This window comes from Nycticebus coucang, chromosome 5, assembly GCF_027406575.1.
Source record: "Nycticebus coucang isolate mNycCou1 chromosome 5, mNycCou1.pri, whole genome shotgun sequence".
NCBI lineage: Eukaryota > Metazoa > Chordata > Mammalia > Primates > Lorisidae > Nycticebus > Nycticebus coucang.
In genome coordinates this window covers 83,932,948-83,942,456 of record NC_069784.1, presented here as the reverse complement: position 1 = coordinate 83,942,456, position 9,509 = coordinate 83,932,948, and positions in this window count along the sequence as shown.

The following is a 9,509-nucleotide window of genomic DNA, read 5'->3' as shown; positions in this document are numbered from 1 at the left end:
CTCCATCCATGTAAACATGAAAGAGGTAAAGTCTCCATCTTTCTTTAAGGCTGCATAGTATTCCATGGTATACATATACCACAATTTATTAATCCATTCGTGGATCGATGGGCACTTGGGCTTTTTCCATGACTTAGCTATTATGAATTGGGCTGCAATAAACATTCTGGTACAAATATCTTTGTTATGTTGTGATTTTTGGTCTTCTGGGTATATGCCCAGCAGAGGAATTACAGGATTGAATGGCAGATCTATTTTTAGATCTCTGAGTGTTCTCCATATATCTTTCCAAAAGGAATGAATTAATTTGCATTCCCACCAGCAGTGCAGAAGTGTTCCCTTTTCTCCGCATCCACGCCAACATCTCTGGTCTTGAGATTTTGTGATATAGGCTAGTCTCATTGGAGTTAGATGATATCTCAAAGTAGTTTTGATTTGCATTTCTCTGATGATTAAAGATGATGAGCATTTTTTCATATGTCTGAAGGCCGTGCGCCTGTCTTCTTCAGAGAAGTTTCTCTTCAAATCCCTTGCCCAGCCTGCGATGGGATCCCTTGTTTTTTTCTTGCTGATGCGTTTGAGTTCTCTGTGGATTCTGGTTATTAAACCTTTGTCAGAGATATACCCTGCAAATATCTTCTCCCATTCTGAGGGCTGTCTGCTTGCTCTGCTTACTGTGTTCTTAGCTGTGCAGAAGCTTTTTAGTTTGATCAAGTCCCAGTAGTGTATTTTTGAAGCTGCTTCAATTGCCCGGGGGGTTCTCCTCATGAAATACTCACCCAGACCAATTTCTTCAAGGGTTTTCCCTGCATTCTCCTCTAGTATTTTTATAGTTTCATGTCTTAAGTTTAAATCTTTAATCCAATGAGAGTCTATCTTAGTTAATGGTGAAAGGTGTGGGTCCAATTTCAGTGTTCTGCAGGTTGCCAGCCAGTTCACCCAGCACCATTTGTTAAATAGGGAATCTTTTCCCCACTGAATGTTTTTAATTGGCTTGTCAAAAATCAAATAGCGGTAAGTAGCTGGATTCATCTCTTGGTTCTCTATTCTGTTCCAGATATCTACTTCTCTGTTTTTGTGCCAATACCATGCTGTTTTGATCACTATCGATTTGTAGTAAAGTCTGAGGTCTGGTAGTGTGATTCCTCCTGTTTTGTTTTTATTTCTGAGTAATGTCTTGGCTATTCGAGGTTTTTTCTGATTCCATATAAAACGAAGTAATGTTTTTTCAAGATCTTTAAAATATGACAGTGGAGCTTTAATAGGGAGTGCGTTGAAATTATATATTGCTTTGGGTAGTATGGACATTTTGATAATGTTGATTCTTCCTAGCCATGAGCATGGTATGTTTTTCCATTTGTTAACATTTTCAGCTATTTCTTTTCTTAGAGTTTCATAGTTCTCTTTATAGAGATCTTTCACGTCTTTTGTTAGGTAAATTCCCAAATATTTCATCTTCTTTGGCACTACTGTGAATGGGATAGAGTCCTTAACTGCTTTTTCAATTTGACTGTTGTTGGTGTATATAAAGGCTACCGATTTATGAATGTTGATTTTGTAACCTGAGACACTGCTGTATTCCTTGATCACTTCTAGGAGTTTTGTAGTAGAGTCCCTAGTGTTTTCCAGATACACAATCATATCATCTGCGAAGAGCGAGAGTTTGATCTCTTCTGACCCTATATGGATACCCTTGATCGCCTTTTCTTCCCTAATTGCGGTGGCTAAAACTTCCATTACAATGTTGAAAAGCAATGGAGACAATGGGCAGCCTTGTCTGGTTCCTGATCTGAGTGGAAATGATTCCAATTTAACTCCATTCAATATGATATTGGCTGTGGGTTTGCTGTAGATAGCCTCTATCAGTTTAAGAAAAGTCCCTTCTAGACCAATTTTCTTGAGTGTTCTGATCATGAAGGGATGCTGGATATTATCAAAAGCTTTTTCTGCATCAATTGAGAGAATCATATGGTCTTTGTTTTTTAATTTGTTTATGTGCTGAATTACATTTATAGATTTACGTATATTGAACCAGCCTTGAGACCCTGGGATAAAACCAACTTGGTCATGATGTATAATTTGTTTGATGTGTTGCTGGATTCTGTTTGTTAGGATCTTGTTGAATATTTTTGCATCTATATTCATTAGTGATATTGGTCTATAATTTTCTTTTCTTGTTGGGTCTTTTCCTGGTTTGGGGATCAGGGTGATGTTTGCTTCATAGAACGTGTTGGATAGTCTGCCTTCTTTTTCTACATTTTGGAACAGGTTGAGTAATATAGGTACTAATTCCTCTTTAAAGGTTTGGTAGAATTCTGACGTGAAACCATCTGGTCCCGGGCTTTTCTTTTTAGGGAGGTTTTGTATAGTTGATGCTATTTCTGAACTTGATATGGGTCTGTTCAACATTTCCACTTGATTCTGGTTAAGTCTTGGAAGGTGGCGTGCTTCCAAGTATCGGTCTATTTCCTTCAGATTTTCATATTTCTGAGAATAAAGTTTCTTGTAATATTCATTAAGGATTTTTTGGATTTCTGATGAGTCTGTGGTTATTTCGTCTTTGTTGTTTCTGATTGATGATATTAGGGATTTTACTCTTTTTTTCCTGATTAGGTTGGCCAGAGGTTTATCTATTTTATTGACCTTTTCAAAAAACCAGCTTTTTGATTTATTGATCTGTTGTATTATTCTTTTGTTTTCAATTTCATTTAATTCTGCTCTAATTTTGGTTATTTCTTTTCTTCTACTGGGTTTGGGGTTGGAATGTTCTTCCTTTTCCAGTTGCGTGAGATGTCCCATTAAGTTGTTAACTTCCTCTCTTTCCGTTCTCTTGAGGAAGGCTTGCAGTGCTATAAATTTCCCTCTTAGAACTGCCTTTGCAGTGTCCCAGAGGTTCTGATAGTTTGTGTCTTCATTGTCATTTTGTTCCAAAAAATTGGTGATTTCTTTCTTAATCTCATCTCTGACCCAGCTATCATTCAGCATAAGGTTATTTAACTTCCATGTTTTTGTATGGGTATGCAGATTCCTGTTGTTACTCAATTCAAGTTTTATTCCATGATGGTCTGAGAAGATGCATGGAATAATTTCTATTCCTTTAAATTTACTGAGGTTAGACTTGTGACCTAAAATGTGATCAATTTTGGAGTAAGTTCCGTGGGCTGATGAGAAGTATGTGTATTCAGTTTTGTTGGGATGAAATGTTCTGTAGATGTCTGCTAAATCTAAATATTGGATGGTTAGGTTTAAATCTAAGATTTCTTTGCTCAGCTTCTTTCTGGAGGATCGATCCAACACTGCCAAGGGAGTGTTGAAATCTCCAATGATTATGGAGCTGGAGGAAATCAAGTTACTCATGTCTGTTAGAGTTTCTCTTATAAATTGAGGTGCATTCTGGTTGGGTGCATAGATATTAATAATTGAGATCTTGTCATATTGAGTATTACCCTTAACAAATATGAAGTGACCATTCTTGTCCTTCCTTACTTTTGATGGTTTAAAGCCTACTGTATCTGCAAATAAAATTGCAACACCTGCTTTTTTCTGATTACCATTTGCCTGAAATATGGATGACCATCCTTTCACCCTGAGTCTGTATTTGTCTTTTAAGTTGAGATGTGACTCTTGTATGCAACAAATATCTGGCTTGAGTTTTTGTATCCAGTCAGCTAACCTATGCCTCTTTAGAGGACAGGTTAAGCCATTCACATTGATGGAGAGTATTGATAAGTCTGGTGGAATTTTGGGTGTCGAGTTTTTCAAAAGTCCAGTGGACATTTTTAATCCTTTCACCAGTGTGGAAGTTGGAGTTTGATCCGAAGTTTCTGGGTGATTTTACTTTTGTGGTATAGGATTGGGTTGGTCATTGTGGAGGATAGGTCTGAGAACATCCTGAAGAGCTGGTTTACTTATGGCAAATTTTTTCAACATATGAATGTCATCGAAGTATTTAATTTCTCCATCATAGATGAAACTCAATTTAGCTGGATACAAGATCCTGGGTTGAAAGTTTTTTTGCTTTAGGAGATTAAAAGTTGATGACCAGCCTCTTCTTGCTTGAAAAGTTTCAGCAGAGAGATCTGCAGTTATTCTAATATTCTTACCTTTGTACGTTATAGTTTTCTTTCGCCGGGTTGCTTTGAGAATCTTCTCTTTCACGTTAACTTTAGTGAAGCTAATTATGATATGTCTGGGAGATGGCTTATTGGGGTTGAATCGTGCTGGGGTTCTGAAGCTGTCTGCTATCTGAATTTCAGATTCTCTGGGCATGTCTGGAAAATTTTCTTTCATAATTTCATGTAGAAGGGCCTCTGTGCCCTTGGCAGCCACTTCATCGTTCTCCGGAATTCCTATAACCCTTACGTTGTTTTTTTCGAATTATCTGAGAGTTCTCTGAGTGAGTGATCCGTTTTTGCTCTCCATTTCTCTTCCTCTTTGAGAGATTGGGAGCGTTCGAAGACTTTATCTTCAATGTCAGAAATCCTTTCTTCTGCTTGCTCCATTCTGTTACTGAGGGATTCTACTGTATTTTTCATCTCTTTGAGGGCTGTAAGTTCTTGTTTCAGTGTGTCTAAGTCTTTGGTGGTTTTGTCTTTAAATTCGTTAAATTCTTGAGACAATTTTTGAATTTCTCCTCGAATTCCTAATTCCATTTTATTGATCTTGTCTGCAAACCAAATTCTGAATTCGACTTCTGACATCTCAGCCAGTTGTTTATGAATGGGATCTTCAATCACATCTGCCGTATCTTTTCTTGGGGGGGTTGATCTATTCTGGTTATTCATGTTACCAGAGTTTTTCTGCTGATTCCGCCCCATGGTTTACTCCCTTTGGTTTTTCCCCTGGGGTTTTATCGAGGGCCCGTATAGTGTTGTGGCCTGAGAAACTGGGGCCCTGTCTGGTGTGGTGGAGCAAAGTGGTTCTGTCTTGTTTTCAGCTGGTTTCTGTTCGATCCTATTGCAACTTCTACTCTGGCTTGAAGTCTCAGCTTTTGTTTGCGTCCTTGTGATCACAGCTTGCCTCAGCGGTGTTGATGTGCATTCTTCAGCCTTCTCTCTTGGTGAGGCTCAAGTCCACCAGGATACTTACTAAATTCCTGTCCCTTAACTCTCCTTCTGGACCGGAGCTTTTGTTGAAAGCTGGCTTCAGTCCGCCATCTTGTCTCCCCAACCCTGGTGTGAGTTTTTGTATCCAGTCAGCTAACCTGTGCATCTTTAGAGGACAGTTTAAGCTGTTCACATTAATGGAGAATACTGATAAGTCTGGTAAAATTTTGGGTATCGAGTTTCAGTGGACATTTTTAATCCTTTCGCCACTGTGGAAGTTGGAGTTTTATCAAAAGTTTTTGAGTGAGTTTACTTTTGTGGTAGAGGATTGGACTGGTCATTATGAAGGATAGGTCTGAGAATATCCTGAAGAGCTGGTTTGGTTATGGCAAATTTCTTCAACATATGAATGTCATTAAAGTATTTAATTTCTCCATCATAAATGAAACTCAGTTTAGCTGCATACAGGATCTGGGGTTGAAAGTTATTTTGCTTTAGGAGATTGAAAGTCAATGACCACTGTCTTCTGGCTTGAAAAGTTTCAGCGGAGAGATCTGCAGTCATTCTAATATTCTTCGCTTTGTAGGTAATGGATTTCTTACGTCTGGCTCCTTTCAGAATTTTCTCCTTCATATTACTTTAGTGAAGTTAATTATGATATGCCTGGGGGATGTCTTTGTGGGATTGAGTTGTGCTGGGGTACTGAAACTTTCTGCTATCTGAATTTCAGAATCTCTTGGCATGTCTGGAAAATTCTCTTTCATAATTTCATGGAGAAGGGCCTCTGTGCCTTGCAAGGCCACTTCATCACTTTCAGGGATTCCAATGAAGCGGATATTAGCCTCTGCAAATTATCCCAGAGCTCTCTGAGAGCATGATCCATTTTTGCTCTCCATTTCTCTTCCTCTTTGAGAGTTTGGGAGCGTTCAAAGGCTTTGTCTTCAATGTCAGAAATCCTTTCTTCTGTTTGTTCGACTCTGTTACTGAGGAATTCTACTGTATTTTTCAGATCTTTGAGAGCTGCAAATTCTTGCTTCAGTGCATCAAAATCTTCAGTGGTTTTGTCTTTAAATTTGTTAAATTCTTGAGACAACTTTTGAATTTCTCCTCGAATTTCTAATTCCAACTTTTGAATTGCTCCTTGAATTTCTAATTCCAAATTTTCCTCCATTCCATGAATCTTATTTGCAGTCCAAATTCTGAATTAGATTTCTGACATCTCGGCCAGCTGTTTATGAATGGGATCTTCAGTTACATCTGCCATATCTTTCCTTGGGGGGGTTGATCTATTCTGGTTATTCATGTTACTAGAGTTTTTCCACTGATTCCACACCATGATTGTTTTACACCATTTGATTTTTCCCCTAGAGCTTTGTCGAGGATCCGTACAGTGCTATGGCCTGAGAAACTGGGGACCTGTTTGGTGTGGTGGGGTAAGTGGTTCTGTCTTGTTTTCAGCTGGTGTCTGTTTGACTGTAGTGAAACATTTACTCTGGGTTGAAGTCTCAGCTGTGGAGAAATACCAGCAATTAAGTCCCCCCGCCCCCCACAGGCAACAATTGGAAAAGGAAAAACAAACCTTCCCACAAACACACACCCAGGGCACCACCTGAATAGTCCTTGGGCAATTGGCTCAGTACAAAAGGTCCAAATGAATTGTCTCAGTCAGCACCTGTCTCAGGTGGGAGAGTTTAAAAGGTCTCTGGCAACTGGATCGTAGGGGTCTGGTGACTACTCAGATATGGCTTGCTCCAGTGCTCTGTGGAGTCAGGAGGACCCACCCAGCAAATAGATCAGTCTGGGAAGGTGGATGCCTCCTTCCCCACCTTATACCTCTTTCACACCCAGTCACTGATAGCCCCGCAGGGCTGTGACCCAGTCGCTTCTAGTGAACAGATACTCCAGGGGCTCCACACCATTCATTATAGGAGATAACACATTTAAATTATGCTTAAATACCATTTTTACCTAACAGGTGACAAAAATCCAAATATTTGGTAAGAGGCTGGATTGACCAGGCACTCCTTTGTCTTGTTGGTAGAATATGAGTTGGTACAACTTTTTGAAATTAATTAAGCAGTTTTGGCTGGGACTAGAATCCAGCACCCCTGGTATATGGGGCTGGCGCCCTATGCCTTGAGCCACAGGCGCTGCCTGAGTTGGCACAACTTTTTTTTTTTGCAGTTTTTGGCTGGCGCTGGGTTTGAACCCACAACCCCCGGTATATGGGGCTGGCGTCCTACTCCTTGAGCCACAGGAGCCGTTGGCATAACTTTTTTTTTTTTTTTTGTAGAGACAGAGTCTTACTTTACCGCCCTCGGTAGAGTGCCATGACATCACATGGCTCACAGCAACCTCCAACTCTTGGGCTTAAGCGATTCTCTTGCCTCAGCCTCCTGAGCAGCTGGGACTACAGGCACCCGCCACAATGCCCGGCTATTTTTTGGTTGCATTTTGGCTGGGGCTGGGTTTGAACTCTCCACCCTCGGTATATGGGGCCGGCACCCTACTCACGGAGCCACAGGTGCCGCCTACCAGAATTTGAAACACACATCCTTTTTGACACAGCAAGGCATTTTAAAGAGGTTAGTCTATAGATAGAACCCAGGCATATACAAAATGGTGTGTATACAATGTTAGTTATTTTTACACATTTGTAACAGCAGAAACAGGAAATGACATGTGCCGACTAATAGTGGACTTGGCTAAATCTCTTCCAGTATATCTGTACTGTGGAATATTGTATATCTTTAAAAAAGAAGTAGAAAACTCTTTATTTTGGTGTGGAAAATTTTTTGACATATATCATTAGGGAAAATGTTGCAGAACAGTTTGCATAAAGTGTTTTTAATTACACGAAAGGGGAAGCATAATACATATTTGTATCTGTTTGCATAAAACATCTCTGGAATGATACACAAGGAAGTAGTAACAGTGCCTCTCTATTTGAAGGGGAGGTGGGAAGAATTGTGTGGATGGATGGTAGATGTAAGATAAAGACTTCTCATGTATGCCTTGTTATCTTTTCCATTTTGAACCATTTGATGCTATTGCTAATATTAGAAAAATAAAGTCAGCAAGAATCACCCAAATAACTTGGTCTTACACACAGACACACCCTTACTTTTGTTATTTTTAGATTCAAAGGACATCATGTTTGATATTATTCTAATAAAAAACTTGTAATTATACAGTAAATCTTTAAACAGTTTTCTGGTATTTGAAGAAGACTACATAGGAGGCTAAACTAATCAGAGTGGACGCAAAGAAAGACACTTTTGTTAGTCTGTGTGGTATAAAGAAGCACCAGGCTGCCTTGGTGGGTAATGAGCTCCCTATCACCAGGCTGGTTCATCTTGGAGGGACTACTGTCAAAAGGGTAAAAACTCTATCTAAGTCACTTCCTCTATTCCAATTCTGAGCATCTATAATTATAAGAAAAAGGTGAAGTGAACATCATGCATTTTATTTATTTATTTATTATTTTTTGAGACAGAGCCTCAAGCTGTCGCCCTGGGTAGAGTGCTGTGGTTTCACAGCTCACAGCAGCCCAGCCTCCAACTCCTGGGCACATCATGCATTTTATTATAAGTGGTAAGATTCATTGCAAAAAAAAAAAAAATCCCCCAAACCTAGAGATTTATGCCTTTCAGAATTAGTTTAGGGGGCGGTGCCTGTGGCTCAGTGAGTAGGGCGCCAGCCCCATATGCCGAGGGTGGCTGGTTCATACCCAGCCCCGGCCAAACTGCAACCAAAAAATAGCCGGGCGTTGTGGCGGGCCCCTGTAGTCCCAGCTGCTCGGGAGGCTGAGGCAAGAGAATCGCGTAAGCCCAAGAGTTAGAGGTTGCTGTGAGCCGTGTGACGCCACGGCACTCTACCCGAGGGCGGTACAGTGAGACTCTGTCTCTACAAAAAAAAAAAAAAAAAGAATTAGTTTAGGGATTACCGAGAAGGTGGCAATAGTGAAGGAGAGCCCAAGATCCTTGCAGATGGAGTAGGCAGAGCCGGTCAGGTTGGGAGGATGGCCCCAGAAGGGCTCTGTGACAGGCAGAGCTCCACATCCAGCGGAAGAGCCCTCGGAGATGAGTGGGACGCAGGTCTCAGCAAATAGCTGGCAGAACAGAACAGAGTAAACGCAACAAACCACTTTTCAGAACACTATGCAGTGAGCAGATGGGAAGTAATTTTTAAGGAAATGACTAGACGTTATTGACGTTGATGTTTAAATCATGCCTGTTTGTTCGGCTGGTGAAACACATGGCAGCCAATGCTTTCAAGCCCCCTAATTTGAAGTCTGCTCTAACTGGTGTTTGTATCTTAGCTGGATGTAGCATCTAACACAGTGGAAGACACTCCATACATTTTTGGTGAGAGTAAGGCTGGATAAAATGCAGTGGTCTTACAGGGAGCTTTGGGACAATGACGGAGGTGATATGGTGAGCCCTTCCCCGCCAGCTCTCCTCC